At 38.7% G+C, this 15,979-nt stretch overlaps 1 pseudogene; it reads right to left on the minus strand.

Annotated features, from left to right (window-relative positions):
* Positions 1–1,034: 1,034 nt before the first annotated feature.
* LOC117271134 (uncharacterized) lies at positions 1,035–10,807 on the minus strand (annotated as a pseudogene).
* Between the last annotated feature and the right edge of the window lie 5,172 nt (positions 10,808–15,979).

Consider the following 15,979-nt stretch of genomic DNA (forward strand, 5'->3'; position numbering starts at 1 on the left):
AAGCTGTTAAATCGTTTTTGTCACAGCCAGACTCCATTGATAAAACCAGTAATTTAAGCATGCTGAACACAGGAGCTGCTGGTTGACTGCTGCCTCCATCAGTTAGTGTTTGTGTTGTGTTCCGACTTTGGTGAGTCTGAATTAACCCTTTAAAACACCAAAGTCACACAGTGAGACAAACACACTAACTGATGGAGGCAGCAGTAGACCGGCAGCTCCTGTGTTCACTGATGTTAAATCACTGATTTTCTCAATGGAGTCTGGCTGTGTCAGCACTGTTTACACAGAGATGGTGCTGCAAAGTCCTGTCTTTACGCTTCCTGTTTACATGTTTACACGGGACTAAACGACGGCAGCATCATGTGGCTCCAGTGTGTGATGTCAGACAGCGTGATGACATCACAGACTCAAAAGAGGCGTGACATATAACACAACAGCGTCAGCCTCTAGTGTGACATATAACATACGTGTCAGCAGTGTTTATAAACAGTAACATTGACGTCAATAACAATCATTTAGCATCCCTGTTATATGGCAGCTGATCTCGTCCTCTGCTCGGAGGGTAAGGAGCTCCTGGACCTCATTGTTTGAGTTAGCTGCTAACTGCTAACAGCTGCTGTTCTTCTTTGAGTTAGCTGCTAACTGCCAACGGCTGCTGTTCTTCTTCTTTGAGTTAGCCACTAACTGCTAACAGCTGCTGTTCTGTGAGTTAGCTGCTAATAGCTGCTGTTCTTCTTCTTTGAGTTAGCTGCTAACTGCTAACAGCTGCTGTTCTTCCTTGAGTTATGCCTGTGGATATTCTCATTCATCCAGGTCATAGTTATCTCAAGGCAATTGAAACGAACGCAACTGGACTTGGTTTTGTCTTAGAAGACGTTTCACCTCTTATCCAAGAGGCTTCATCAGTTCATGCTTGTCTGACTAGGCTGGAACTGGTGTGACAAACTGGTGTGGAAGCACCCAGGTATTTAACCTCTGGGGAGGTCTTCACAAGGCCAATGATGTCACTGGTTCGTTAGTGCTCCAATGGTGTGTCAACGACAGTCGTTGAAACTCCTGTTGCAACGGTTGTCACTGGAGTCGTTAGAGTCACATGAGGCCATTTGTGAACGACCATTGTTTTTAGAGATTAAGTTGTTAAGCCTCCTGGGCAAGGATGAAAGGACAGCATTATAGGTGGGGGATAGGTGGTGTCACAGACCTCCTCTATTGAGAGATGGCTTTTCCAATTTCACATAGATGGCTTCTTTTACACCTCTTTCAAACCATCGGTCTTCCCTGTCCAAAATGTGCACATTGCTGTCTTCGAAGGAGTGTACTTTCTCCTTGAGGTAGACAGCTGAGTCTTGCCCTGGCTAGTTAGCCCTTCTATGTTGGGCCATGCGTTTGTTTAGTGGTTGTTTTGTTTCACCAATGTACAAGTCTGGGCATTCCTCACTGCATTGGACAGCGTACACTAGGTTGCTCTTCTGAGTGTGTGGTGTACGGTCTTTTGGGTGTACCAGTCTTTGTCTGAGTGTGTTACTGGGTTTGAAATACACAGGGATGTGGTGTTTGCTGAAAATTCTCCTGAGTTTTTCAGATACCCCAGACACATAGGGGATGACAATGTTATTGCGCTTGTTCTTTTCTTCCTCACCCACCTTGTTCTTTCTGGAACGGGCTGCTGATTTCACAAAGGTCCAACTGGGGTAACCACAAGTTTTTAGAGCCTCCCTCAGATGTTCATGCTCTTTCCCTTGGGCCTGAGTGCTGGTAGGTACATTATCAGCTCTGTGTTGTAGGGTCCTGATAACACCTAGTTTGTGTTCCAGTGGGTGGTGAGAATCGAACAGTAGGTATTGGTCTGTGTGAGTGGGTTTCCTGTATACCCCAGTGTGGAGGCCTCTGTCCTCTGTAATGTGCATGTCACAATCCAAGAAGGGCAAACTATTCTCCTTAACATCTTCTCTTGTGAACTTGATGTTTCTGTCCACTGAATTGATGTGTTCAGTGAAAGCTTGTACCTCTTGAGTTTTGATTTTAACCCATGTGTCATCCACATATCTGAACCAGTGGCTCGGTGCTGTTCCCTCAGAGGAGTTCAATGCTCTGTATTCTACATCCTCCATGTACAGGTTAGCCACAATGGGAGATACCGGTGAGCCCATGGCACAGCCATGTTTCTGTCTGTAAAAATTGCCATTGTATTTGAAATAGGTAGTGCTCAGGCAGAGCTCCAGTAGTTGGCATATCTGGTCTGGGCTGAGCTTGGTTCTGTCGTGGAGGGTGTTGTCATATATCAACCGTTGCCTGACTGTTTCCAAAGCCTCCATGGTTGGAATGCAAGTGAACAGGGAAGTCACATCATAGGATACCATGGTATCATCTGGATCCATTTTTAAACCTCTTACTGTTCACAAAGTCTATGGAGTTCTGGATATGGTGGGGGGTATTGCCCACCAAGGGAGCCAGGATGTTGGCTAAATGTTTGGCAATGACATTACTTTTTAGTTTAAAAAGAACGAGGCGCCCTTCCGCCACGGGAGGGGCTGTTGAAGACTTGTGGGAGGAGCTGTTGATGATGCCGCACGTGCAAGCCACTGGCGGTGGATAAACAGAAACAGCTGATAGCAGGAATTAGCGAGCAGCTAGTAGCAAGAGGGAAACGCAAACCTGACAGACACTGTAAAGATGAGCAACTGGGGAGACAAGGAATTGCGTGCCACGTTTTGTTACCTGCTCACGCCCCCATTGCCCCAAAAAAGGGACATTCTTTATGAAGAAAAGTAGGCAGGTGGCATTTTGCTGCATTCCCTGATTTTGTTTTTATACTGCCAATGCTGAAAGAAGACTGATTGGGCTTTCCTGCAAATTTGCACAATTCCTGTTTAAAAAGGGCTTCTGTGTCAGACACCAGTCTGCTTCTCTAAACTGACATCTACTGACTGTATGACCCCATTTAAAAACCTGAACTGTCCCTTTAATGAATGAATGAATGAATGAATGAACAGTTCAGGTTTGTCTGAATGATTCAGAGTTTAACAGATTTGTCACAGTTTGTTCAGACTTCCCTCAGAACATTGTTTTTTTTGTTTGTTTCTTTCAGACTGAAGACACAGCTGATTCAGTCGGAGAGGAGACGACACGAGAAAACTTTTAATCTGAAGGCTGAAAACAAACCGAATCATCACACTGGAACACGTTCAACACACAGAGGTCAGATCTTTTTCCAGATCCTCGACAGAAAACAAACAGTTTCCCAGTTTAGAAACTCGTCCTGTCGGAGCGCTGATGAAAAGAATCTCTGGTAATCGTCCAGACTTCACACTGAGCTCCTGAATCTGCTCCTCATTTCTATTTTAAAATCTCTGACGACATGTGGACGAATGTGAGAATGTCTCTGAGTTGAAACACAATGTTTCAGCAGAAAACAGAAAAAAAACCAACCTCAAAAAATGAAACAGATGAAAATGTAAAAAGCCGATGGGATTAACATTCCTTTACAGCAGCGGGGTTTGTCACGCAGCTTCATCTGAGGACGTCCTGAAAGAAAAAACATGAAAAACTCATTTAAATTAATATTTTAATTTCCTTAAATCAGTTTTTTGTGTGGCTGCTCCTCTGTGAGAATTTTTGTTCCTCAATATTTCAGAATTAAATGTGAGAATAACGACGAGTTTTAAGGGTCAGATTATTCTGTTTTTATGTTTTTTTCTCATCATTCATTTTTCTGTTTATGTAAAGTGTGTGATTTATCTTAAGGTCAGACGCTGAATGAGTCTCTGTTACTGAAGATTAAATACAACTGAAGAGACCAAGATGGAAATTTGTCTTTCACCCTGACAGACTCTGATATTTTGTATTTTTATAATAATGATATAATAGAAAGCTTTAAATAAATTAAATTAAAATTCCTTAGAAGAAATAATTCACTGCTTTTCAACATAAATCTTTATGTTTAGGTGGTAAAAATTATTTCATTTATTTCCTTAAAAGGAGAAATTTGTTTTGTTTTTCATTCATTTAGAAAAGACATTGTCAGTCTGTCGTCAGGAAATTTATGAAGACAAAATGTTTCATAAATAATTTAAAGTGTTTTAATTAAATGTCTTTTGTTTCCTAAATTACAAGTTTGAACCTTTAAATACTGAATTACTCATAAACTCAAATTACTTGAATTCTTCACAGAAAATGTTTCATCAAAACTTGAAGAAAAACTGTGGAATATTATCTGCAAAACAGTTAATGGGAATAATTAACCAGAATTAAAGCAAATGAAATCAGTGCTGTTATTAAAGTCTCAGCTGGAATCAACAGAAAACTTTTCTTTAATGATTTATTCAACAGAAACATTTCGACGTCCTGCAGCAGCTGCTCATCTGTTAATAAAAACAAAATAACTTCATGTTTTCAGTAAAGAAATAAATTCTGTGAAACCACTGACATCCCAAAATAAGATTTATTTATATCAGTGTGCAGGAGCCATCATTACTGCGATCATTTGGACTTTTCACACTTCTATCCATATATTAATTCATATTTTTGATAAACAAATTTAAATTAAAAAGAAAATATTAGAACAAAATGCTAAAAAATGTGAAAAGTCTTAAAGTCTGCTCAGCGTCACGTTTTTAATGTTTATGTTTCTGAATCTGATTTAAATAAAGCTCATGTTTTTAACAAAGTTCATCCTGGAGGCTCAAAGATCAAGTTAATGTCACTGTGAGGAATAAATAAACAAAACTAAATTATTGTTCTCTCAGAGTTGTGTGAATTTCACCATAAAAACTTTGAAATCAAAGTTTCTTTATACGTTTGTGAGAAAATGTTTCTCAAAAACAAACTAAAGCCATAAAAAGTTCATAGATGATGTGAATAAAAAGGTAAAATGGACTTTTATTTTGTGAACATTAAAGTTTGAAACAAAAATTCAATAAAGCAAATCTGGAAATATAAAAACTTTTCTCTGCTGCTTTCAGCCACAAACATGCAATAACATTCTTAAACATTTCCAAAAGAACATTATAAAACAGAAAATATTCAATTCCAAAAAGTCTTTTAGAAATATTTCATGTTTTTACTTTAAATATTTTCCATCTCCTGTCAGCTGGTTTTATGTATATTGCTTCTCTACTTTGTTATGTCAGACTTTTTATACTAAACGCTTTCTATCTGCACTCTTCCAACTTTGTGTTGCAACCGCAGTGACTTCCCTCAGGATAAATGAAGTTCTATCTGAGCTTATCAATAATAAAATAAATTACCAATCATTATCAGATAATGTCAGTGATGTTATGCACACCTAGCCGACAGGTGAGAAGGAAAATTAACTTGTGTGAAAGAGACATTGAGTTTATTTGAGAAACAGCATCAGGCGTCAAATTCAAAACATCAAACAACAAATCTCAAACATTAAACAGTTATTATTTATTTATTTAGTTATTATTTAATTACTCCATAATTAGAAAAACAAAAACCATCTGTAAAACCACACAAATATACAAAAAATTGCAAAAATAGAAATGAAAACAAAGAAATAAACATGAATGTTTTTTTCTCCATAAAAAGGTGGTTTGTGGGAAAATTTCATGACCTCAAAGAAAATCAGACATAAGTTAATGAATTGATGAAGAATATGACAATAAAATCAAACATTACTGAGGAAATATAAATTAAATATTTCAATATTAATAATCTTTTATTTTAAATTTAAAAAATAAATCAGTACTTTTCAAACAGATGTTAAACAGCAGTTTGTGTCTGTGGAGTCAGATTTAAGGTCAGGGCCATAATCAGCTGTTAAACCGACACCGTCTGCAGCCCAACACGTTTTATAAACTTTAAAACTAAACAGATCACTTTAGAACATTTTGAAATAAAAATCATAGATCACATGTTTTCAAGGTTTTTATAACTGAGTTTAATTTCAGGGAGCAGCATCAGGTCGAGGGAAAAATACACAAACATTGATGTTTTTATTACTTTTAATGACACATTATACAATTTGATGGCTTTTTAGGACTTTTTGTGACAAACATTTTAATACATAAAGGATCACTTCATCCTTCAGTTTATCACAGACATCAACACGCGGAGATACGTGGTTTTCGCTGGACAGGAAGTAACAAATGTAGTGCAGTAAAAAACACCAGATTTCCTTCTGAGAGAGACGAGGTAGAAAAAAGGAGCAGAACATGGAAACAATCAAAGAACCTCAGATTTGTGTTTAAGTACATGTGTTGTTACTCTGACAGACGCCGGTTAAGTGAAAGGAACAACAAGGCGTTATGGGTCATAAATAAGTTGGCACAAACACAAATTCACCACAAAAGGTTGTTTCCTGTTTGTGTCTGACAGGAAGTGGTCATTCATCAGTCAGGTCAGCTGACATGTTTGATCCTTAGGGACTGTTCATTATTTATGAGGGGGTGGTGCCAAAATGGGGGCGTGTCAAATTTTTTAACTTTTTAAATGCTGGGGAGAGTCGTATGTTTTTTTATTTTGGCTCAGGGGAGGGGCATGCAACTTTAAATGGCTGTGTTTTGTATTTATTTTACAGCTGATTGATTTCAAAGAAAATGTGCCAATTTTTCAAAGACAACATGATGACTTTATAGAAAAGATTCTGATTTTAAAGAAGACCGGCTGATTAAAAACAAACATGCTGATTTTAAAGAAATATTCTGATTATTGAAGAAAACGCGATGATTTTGACGCAAACATGATTTATAATAAAAACATGCTAGATGTTATAGAAAACGTGCTGATTTTTAATTTGTTTAAAAAAACAAACATGCAAGTTTTAAAGAAAACATGATGATTTGTAAAGAAAACTTGCTGATTTTAAAGTAAACATGCTGATTTTTTAAGAAAACACTAATTTTTAAAGGAAACTTGCTGATTTTATTTTAAAAAACAACAACAAAAAAACATGATGATTTTAAAGTGAACATACTGATATTAAACTAAACATGCTGATTTTTAAAGAAAACATACTGATTTTATGGAAAACATGCTGATTTATTTTTATTTTATTTTTTTATTTAAAAAAAAATGCTGATTTTAAAAAAAATATTCCGATTTTTGAGGAAAACATGATGTTAAAGAAGACGTTGATTTTAACGAAAACATTTTTTTTTTTTTTTTAATTTTTATAAAACATGCTGATTTTAAACTAAACATGCTGATTTAATGGAAAACATGCTAACGTTACAGAAAACTTGCTGATTTTATAAAAAAATGGTGATTTTTAATGAAAACGTGTTGATTTTTAAAGAAAACATTTAACAAGATATTAAGATTTTTGAAGAAAACATTCTAATGTGTAAACAAAACATGCCGATTTTAAAGAAAATCTACTGATTTCAAAGAAAACATGCTGAATTTAAAGTAAACAACATAAACAGAGCCTGGGTTTGGTTGAAGGTGGCAGTGTTGTTTGGGCTGAGAAAGCCATGTGTAAGTAAGGTAAAGGACATGTTGGGTCGGTGCGGGGAGCAGTGAGACCTGGCATTAAGGGAGCGTCTCTGGGATGCCAGAGATCACTGTCTAGTCTCCTGGAGGTGTCGTGGGACCAACTAGACAAAACACTGGTGAAAGGAGGTTCCCACCTGATGACCCCAAAGACATGTTAGTTATCACTGCTCACTGTCTGTATAGTTAAGCCTTGCCATAATAGCTTATCAATGGGCTTAGGAGGTTATTCACTGAGCGCTGATCCTTTCTCTACAGCAAAAAAATTTTTGTGTCTATTTGAACTGCTGATTTTTCAAAGAAAACACTGATTTTAAAGAAAATGTGATTATTAAAGAAAAAATAATGTTTTTCAAGAAAATATGATAATTTTTTATTAAAAAAATGTGATTTTTAAAGAAACTGATTCTTTTTATTTTAAAGAAAACGTGGGTGTGGACAGCATGTTTTCTTAAAACATCGCTAACATTACAGCATTCATCACAGACATAAATTGTAAAAACATTAATTATTGTTGGATGGTTAGGTCCTTAACATTAAGTTAATGATTGATGCAATAATATCATAAAATGTACTGTATTAAAAATATTTAATGTAATAAAATAATTAATGTAAAGTTATTCAGCTTAGGTTCAGGGAAGGGAAACATTAAGAGGACGTACTTTAAAATGACTCAACGTTCACACGGTTGTGAGCTCGTCTTCAGGGGAAAGTCCTGAGTTTTGTGACCGCTCCACCACAACCTGCCTCCTAACTGGAGCGCTCGGACCGCCTCCTTCTTTACTCCTGTCAGCACATCGGTCACGTGATGGTGGCCTTAAAAAATTCATGGGTTGTGTATAAATTACTGGCTTGTCATTACGTAGGATATGTACGAATTAAGTGCATGACAGTTTATGAGAGCAGCCTGAATAATGCTAATGATCCTCATTAAATGGGACGTCTTCAAGCAGGAAGTGATTCATGAAGAGTTTGAGCTGGTCGTACAAACAAATCTCAAAGAAAATGTAAAAGACATTTCGGTGAATGAGAATATGAAAATATGACCAACCCAAGATGGCTGCAGAGTTGTAGCAGTGCTCAACCAGTCTGTTGAATTTAAGATGTGAATGTGGACGGTGTCTCCAGCTGTTCGGTAAATGTGGACACACACACACATGTACACACTTAGGGACGGTGTGGGTCCACAGATCAGTGATCACAGAGATGAGGACCAAACTTTAACTGGACTCACTTTTCATCTGCACTGAGAGAGAAGAAGGAAACACTCAGAGAGCTCGCCGCACCACCCTCCTCGTCCTGGACGGCAGGCGGAGTGTGACCTACATTCCAGTGACCCCACCCACCCCGGACGTCCCCCTCCCTCCCCCTCACACACACACACACACACACACGTATGTATATACAGTACATACTCAATGTGGGTGTGTCTCTGGTCGATGAGGTCGTTGCTGTTTGCTTTGGAGGGAAATCACATCTGCTGCTGCTGAGTACAGATTCTCAACCAAACACAGCCAGAAACTAAAATTAGGAACTAAACCTAAAGAACTAAACTCAGGACTAAACTTAAAGAACTGAACTTAAAAAACTAAACTCAAAGAACTAAACTTAAAGAACTAAACTCAAGACTAAATTTAAAGAAATACTTAAAGAACTAAACTCAGGAATAAATTTAAAGAACTAAACTTAAAGAACTAAACTCAGGACTAAACTCAGGACTAAACTTAAAGAACTAAACTTAAAGAATTAAACTCAGAACTAAACTTAAAGAACTAAACTTAAAAAATTAAACTCAGAACTAAAGTTAAAGAACTAAACTCAAAGAACTAAACTTAAAGAACTAAACTCAGGACTAAACTTAAAGAGCTAAACTCAAAGAACTAAACTTAAAGAACTAAACTGAGGACTAAATTTAAAGAACTAAACTTAAAGAATTAAACTCAGAACTAAACTTAAAGAACTAAACTAAAAGAACTAAACTCAGGACTAAACTTAAAGAACTAAACTCAGGACTAAACTTAAAGAACTAAACTTAAAGAACTAAACTCAGGACTAAACTTAAAGAACTAAACTAAAAGAACTAAACTTAAAGAACTAAACTTAAAGAATTAAACTCAGAACTAAACTTAAAGAACTAAACTCAAAAATTAAACTCAGAACTAAACTTCAAGATCTAAACTTAAAGAACTAAACTCAGGACTTAAACCTGTGAACCAAACTCACGGACTAAACTTGGAAAGGCAACTATACTCGGGGACTAAACTTGAGAACTAAACTCGGAACTTATCTCAGGAACTAAACCCAAAGAACTTAACTTGGGAACTAAGATCAGGGACTAAACTTGGGAACTTAAGGACTGAATCCTAAGAACTGAACTTGGGAACTAAACTCAAGGCTTAATCCTGTCAACCAAACTCACAGACTAAATCTGGAAGGGGAACTAAACTCAGGGACTAAACTTGGGAACTTATCTCAAGGGCTAAACCCTAAGAACTAAATTTGGAAACTAAGTTCAGGAACTAAACTTGAGAACTGAAGTCATGGACCAAACTTGGGAACTAAACTCAGGGGCCAAACATGAGAAGGGAAAACATTAAACATTAAAACAGAAAAACAGCAGAATCGTCCTTTAATATCTCAGAAACATGAAACAGATGAATTTTCTAACAGCAGCGAAGTCTAAACGTGAGCTGTGTGGGCATGTTCTGGCGGTTGTGATTCCTGGAGGGCTGATTCTTGGAAGTCTTGAAGGAGGAGCGACCTTTGACCCCTCAGTAATGTGCAGGGTCACACACACACACACACACACACACAGACCAGAGCAGGATTTATTTCTGCTTCTCAGACGTATTTACATCCTGTGGTGATTTAACTGAAGCTCTTATTCTGACAGACTGATGACGAGCAGCAGAAACACTCACTGGACTTTTTATTTTCAGGATCCAAACAGACTCGAATTTAAACCGACAGCATTCAACCCTAAACTGAATCCTGACTCAAACTGAACTACGAAGAAACGAGAACCAGACTAACTTTCCTAAAATGACCTTGATTTTCCAAAATATCTTGAATTCAAAAACATTCTCATTTTCCAGTAATGGCCTTTTCAAAATTAACCTTATTTTCAAACTGTCTCTGTTTTACAAAGTGTCCAAGCTTAAGAAAATGTCCCCAGATTCACCAAATCTCCTAACTGTTCTATACTCTCCCTATTTTCCCAAACTGTCCTGACATTCCAAAATTATCGTCCATTAGCCTACTTTCCCTAAATGTCTTGACTTTGCAAATGTTTTCTAACTTCTACGAAAAGGCCTCACATGTCCTCACTGTATAAAATGTCCTCACTTTCCATATTGTCCCCATTCTCTCCAAAATGCCATCTCTTGTAAAAAATGTCCACACTGCTCAAGATGTCCTCACTTTAGCCTCTTTTACACTGCCTTGTCCAGGCAGGAATTTCACACCATGATGCCGCCTCGCTGTTCTGTATAAAAGGTACGATCACAGAATAAGGGGACAGAGATGTCTCGTCACAGATAGTAACAGCACCTAAACAATGTCTGTGTAAAAGGGACAGCCCGCAGGATGGGATCATTGGCGGCACAGGTGTGACGTTTTGATGATGTGTTATGTGTGCGACCCATCGCGGGAGATTTAAAAAGAGGCTGTTAGCCATTAACAGCTAACTCCAAGAAGAAGAACAACAGCTGTTAGCAGCCAACTCAAAGAGGACCAACAGCTCCTAGCAGTTAGCAGCTAACTCAAAGAAGAAGAATAGCAGCTGTTAGCAGTTGGCACCTAACTCAAAGAAAACGAACAGCAGCTGTTAGCAGTTAGCGGCTAACTCAATGAAGAAGAACAACAGCTGCTAGCAGTGAGCAGCAAACTCAGAGAAGAAGAACAGCAGCTGTTAGCAGTTAGCAGTCGACACTGACTTTTACTTTGACCCGGGACACAAACACTCGTCTCCTGAGTCAAAGTCATGTGCCTGTGTCTCGCTTTTTAAACCATGTACGTCACTCTGAACGTTTGATAACAATGCAGAGGGGTTTATGTTAGAGCTGGTTGAAAGCCTGGTGTGTCTCATACGGACGTTAAAGGCTTACATTGATGCTGGAGTATTTTGACATCCTGGGGGTGAGACCAGGCCAGCCGAGGCCTTTCATCCAGTCTTCTATAACAGGCAAATCTGCAAACAGAAACACTGATATATGTCTGGATACATTATTATGGTCGTTATCTCAGCTGTTCGTTTATTCTCTACGTCTAAACTGGATTAATGTTCAGCTGTGAAAACCAGAAAGAATCTGTGCAGTGGTGCGGTGGTGATGAGGTGGCTGTACGAACAGGAAGCTGGTTAGCGTGGAGGAAGTGTTTAAACTCTCCTGTAGGTGTGTGAACTGTTCCGTCCTGTCAGACGTGTTCATGTTGAAGGTTTTAACCCACAGAGCTTCATGCTGCTCCTCCATTTCCATGACAACAGCCAGCCAATTATCACCTCAGATAGTTGTGATTAAGAGTAACTGAGTGATGTCGGTTCATTATTTGGGAACAAAGACATAACGAGCTGTTTTTATCAGATCATTTTCAGAGACCGTTTTTCTAGCAGAGGCGCTGACTGTCTGTGTGTCGCACATTTTAACAACTCAGTCATAATTAGATAAAGTTAACCTCAGTAGGGATGCTGCGATCCGGATCGTGGATCGAAAATATGCTGCGATCTAGCCAAAAAACATGGATCGGATCGCACTGCAGGGGAAAAGTGTGATACTAGCACTCCATTCCACAAATCCGCTCCAGCTTTTCCATCCAGCACTTCACTGTAACACACGAAGAAGAGAGGAGAGCGGGAGGGGGAGATCACATGATAACAACAACCGGGTGAAAAACAGCGTGGATAGTTGAAAAAAAATGTCAGCGGTGTGGCAGTACTTCCTTCTGAAAAGCGAAAAAGACTGGACTTTTCATCTTGGGAAGTATGTTATTCTCATTTTGAGTAATAGCACTTGATCAAGCCTTTTCTATTATTCCACATTACAAAAAAAAGTACTAAAAAAAATTGAACCTATTGGTCAGAACAGAGAGATAGAAATTTCCGCTGGTATCGGATCGGTACTAGGGCTGTGGTATTGGTATCGGATTGAAAGTGAAAATGTTGGATCGCAGCATCCCTAAACCTCAGCAGGTTTTCAACATATTAAACCTTTTTCTGACTTAAAATGTATTGAATTTCCAATTTTCCTACACCAAACCACCTTAAAATGATAATAATAATAATAAAAAACACAACAAGCTCCCTGAACACCAGCAGACAGAGGAAGGAAAACTAATAATACAATAATAAGGACTGACTGAATACATTAAACCGTATTAAACTTACTAACAGTTTCAATTGTTTGAGTTTAAGAAGAATTTGTAATCTGATTTAAAAAAACAAAACATTTTTAACTCAATGTTTTGTGAGTAAAATAGTTTTAATGCTACAGCTAGAAAGAGTTTAGCTTGTTTTTTCCTTTGTTCACTGTAAAAATAAGTTTCAGTGAGGTCAAAATCTTAAAAAAGGCCAAACTGGTGACATGAAGCTATCATTAAAAATGTGCAGTAAACAACTTAAACAAACTCATCAAGAAGAGGAACCGCAGCTGTTAGTGTAGTTAGCCGCTAACTCAAAGGAGAAGAACAGCTGCTGCTAGCAGTTAGCGGCTAACTCAAAGAAGAAGAACAACAGTTGTTAGCAGTTAGCAGCTAACGCAAAGAAGGAGAACAGCAGCTGTTGGCAGTTAGCAGTTAACTCAAACAATGAGGTCCAGGAGCTCCTTACCCTCCGAGCAGAGCATGAGATCAGCCGCCATATAACAGGGACGCTAAATGATTGTTATTGACAGGTGATGTCATTGTTATTGTTTTTAAAGAGCTGCTGACAGGTATGTTATGTCACACTAGAGGCTGACGCTGTGGTGTTACATGTCACGCCTCTTGATTCTGTGATGTCATCATGCTGTCTGACATCACACACTGGAGCCACATGATGTTGCTGTTGTTTGGTTCTGTGTAAAAATGAGAAGGCGGCGTAGAGGAGGGACGTCGTGGCAGCTCTGTGGCGCTATCTCTGTGTGTTTCTTACGTTGATGATACTCTGCTGTTGTTCAGAGACAGCACGGTTCATTGTTGAGTTTCATAACGTGACGTTGGAGGAGGTTTGGAGTCGCTGTAACGAAAGTAAAGGTTGTTAAACTTTACATAAAGAGGATAAAAGTGCTGCAGACTTGAGGTGATGACACGTTTAGTCTCTGAGTTGAGTCGATGATCCGACTCTGCTGCAGGTTCGTCTCTCTGACTTCATCCTGCAAACAGCTGTCTGAGCTGAGCTCCGTCTTTTTCCCTCCTGCACAAGTCTGGGAGTGTTTTCTGCCTGGAAACCGCTTTTTTTCATGGACGGACCGCCTGTGTGTGTTTTTCTTTTTCCTTTTTTTTATTTCACAACCTCGCTGAACTTGAAAATGAAAATGAACTCACGTCACCCCTGCCTGCTGCCAGATTCCTGCTTTTGTCCCAGTTTTCTCTGAGTTTACTCTCGGCAGACCAGCAGCATGTTGAGCTAATTCACTCTGAGTCATGAGGCTGTTTATCTGGTTTGTGTGCAAGCTGCACGCCGAGCCAGGCCGTCGCCGCCACCGCCATGAGGTGCTCTGAGGCGAGGGGGTGATGTGAGGCCGGCCGTGTGAGGACATTTCTGTCCATCAAACACTGATACAAGAAGCATCACATCACAAACCAGCTTCGAGGAATGAAACAGGCTCTTTGTCTGCCTCTATCTCAGACAGGGTGACGTATGACCACAGCCCTCCTTCACCTCCACCTCCACCTTCCTCCCTCACCCCTCCTCCCCTGTTTGTTCATGTCACAGTGATGGTGGTGGTGATGATGATGATGGTGGCAGTGCGGCTCGACCTCCAGCCTCTCGCCGCAGCTTAAAGGGTTAACAGGCAGCCACAACAAAGGAGCCGGTGCTGGGCCGGCGTGTGCACGAGAGTGTGAGGGAATGGGGGAGGATGGGGGAGGAAGGGAGGCGGGGGTGCTCCGGCTGCCTTCTAGCCCCGCCCTGGAATTCTTTATTGGAGAGGCTGTTTACAACCTCGACGCATAGGAGTCCCCGGGTTCATCGGCCCGGTGGGGAGGGGGTGAGGAGGAGGAGGAGGAGGAGGAGGGGGAGGAGGAGGTAGTTGGACTCAGCAGAGAGGAAAGCGGTACAGGAAGAAGACAATAAGGAAATATGTTGAGGGCCTCTGAACTGCAGGATCTGAGCTTTTGTTTCTGTCTTTGTCTTGTCTTGACTCTTTATTTCTTCTTTGTGTCTCTAACAGTGTTTAACATGCACATGTCCAAGTCGCTGCAGCACGTGCACACCACAAATCATCATACGCCACCACCCCCACCCTTAAAAAAAAAAAAAACAAAACCCTGTGGACTTTTCTGTGCAGCATCTCGTCCACATAAAGACCTGCGGCAGGACGACCTGCTCCTGTCTCCTCTGTTCCTCCGCAGCTTCTCTACTGCTGCAGGACGTCGAACAAAAACACTTCATAATCTGCAAAGAAAGAAAAATATCTCTCACAGCCCGTCTCTTCCTCTGTCTCCTTAGTCTCCTCAGTCTCCTCCGTCTCCTCCTCCACACTCCTGTGTTTACATCTACATTTTACATGAGCCCTTGTTCAGCAGATTGCAGCAGCATTTACACAGATAGACACAGAAGAACCAAAACTCAGGCTGCAGCTGATGATTATTGTTGATTCAACATATGTTCAAACAGTATTCTCGTCATGTGTTCTGCATGACGTTTATGTTTCTATACCAGCTGATTCAGCTGACAACACAAATATAAGTTCAAATGTATTTTAAGTTTACCCATAAACTCTTGCTCCTTCAGCACAGAACACAAAACATAAATCATCAAGATAAAACACATTCATATTAATGTCTTATATTTTATGTGACGTTAATATTCTAACATGGTTAGTTTGTTAAAAGTACAAATTGTCTCATTAAAGCCTTTAAAAATGAATTAATTATTAATTAAAATTAAGTTCATAATACGTTTATTTTTAAATTAATATCTTGTATTTTGAAAGACCATAATGTTATATTAAGTTGTATGTCGTTTTTAAGTTCAAGTTTATGAGTGTGCACATAAAAACATTAAAATAATCATGTTTAAAATACATTTTTTCAATAAAAATGGAGAAAATTAATTCATATATTTTTTAGTATCTTATATTTTGTGTGGTATAACATGATTACAGTTGTTAAAAGCACAAATTGTCTAAACCATAAACACATCATAAAAAGACAAACATGACTGAGTTTATGAATTAATTATATAAAAAAGAGGCTAATTAGTTTCATATTAACATATTTTTAATAAATATTTTTGGTGAGTATAACATAACAGGTTATAGGCTGTTTGAAGTTTGAGTTTATGTCATTTCAGCCATAAGAAAGCAGAAATACAACAAAATAATTATGT

This window comes from Epinephelus lanceolatus, chromosome 13 (genome assembly GCF_041903045.1).
Source record: "Epinephelus lanceolatus isolate andai-2023 chromosome 13, ASM4190304v1, whole genome shotgun sequence".
Classification (NCBI taxonomy): Eukaryota; Metazoa; Chordata; class Actinopteri; order Perciformes; family Serranidae; genus Epinephelus; species Epinephelus lanceolatus.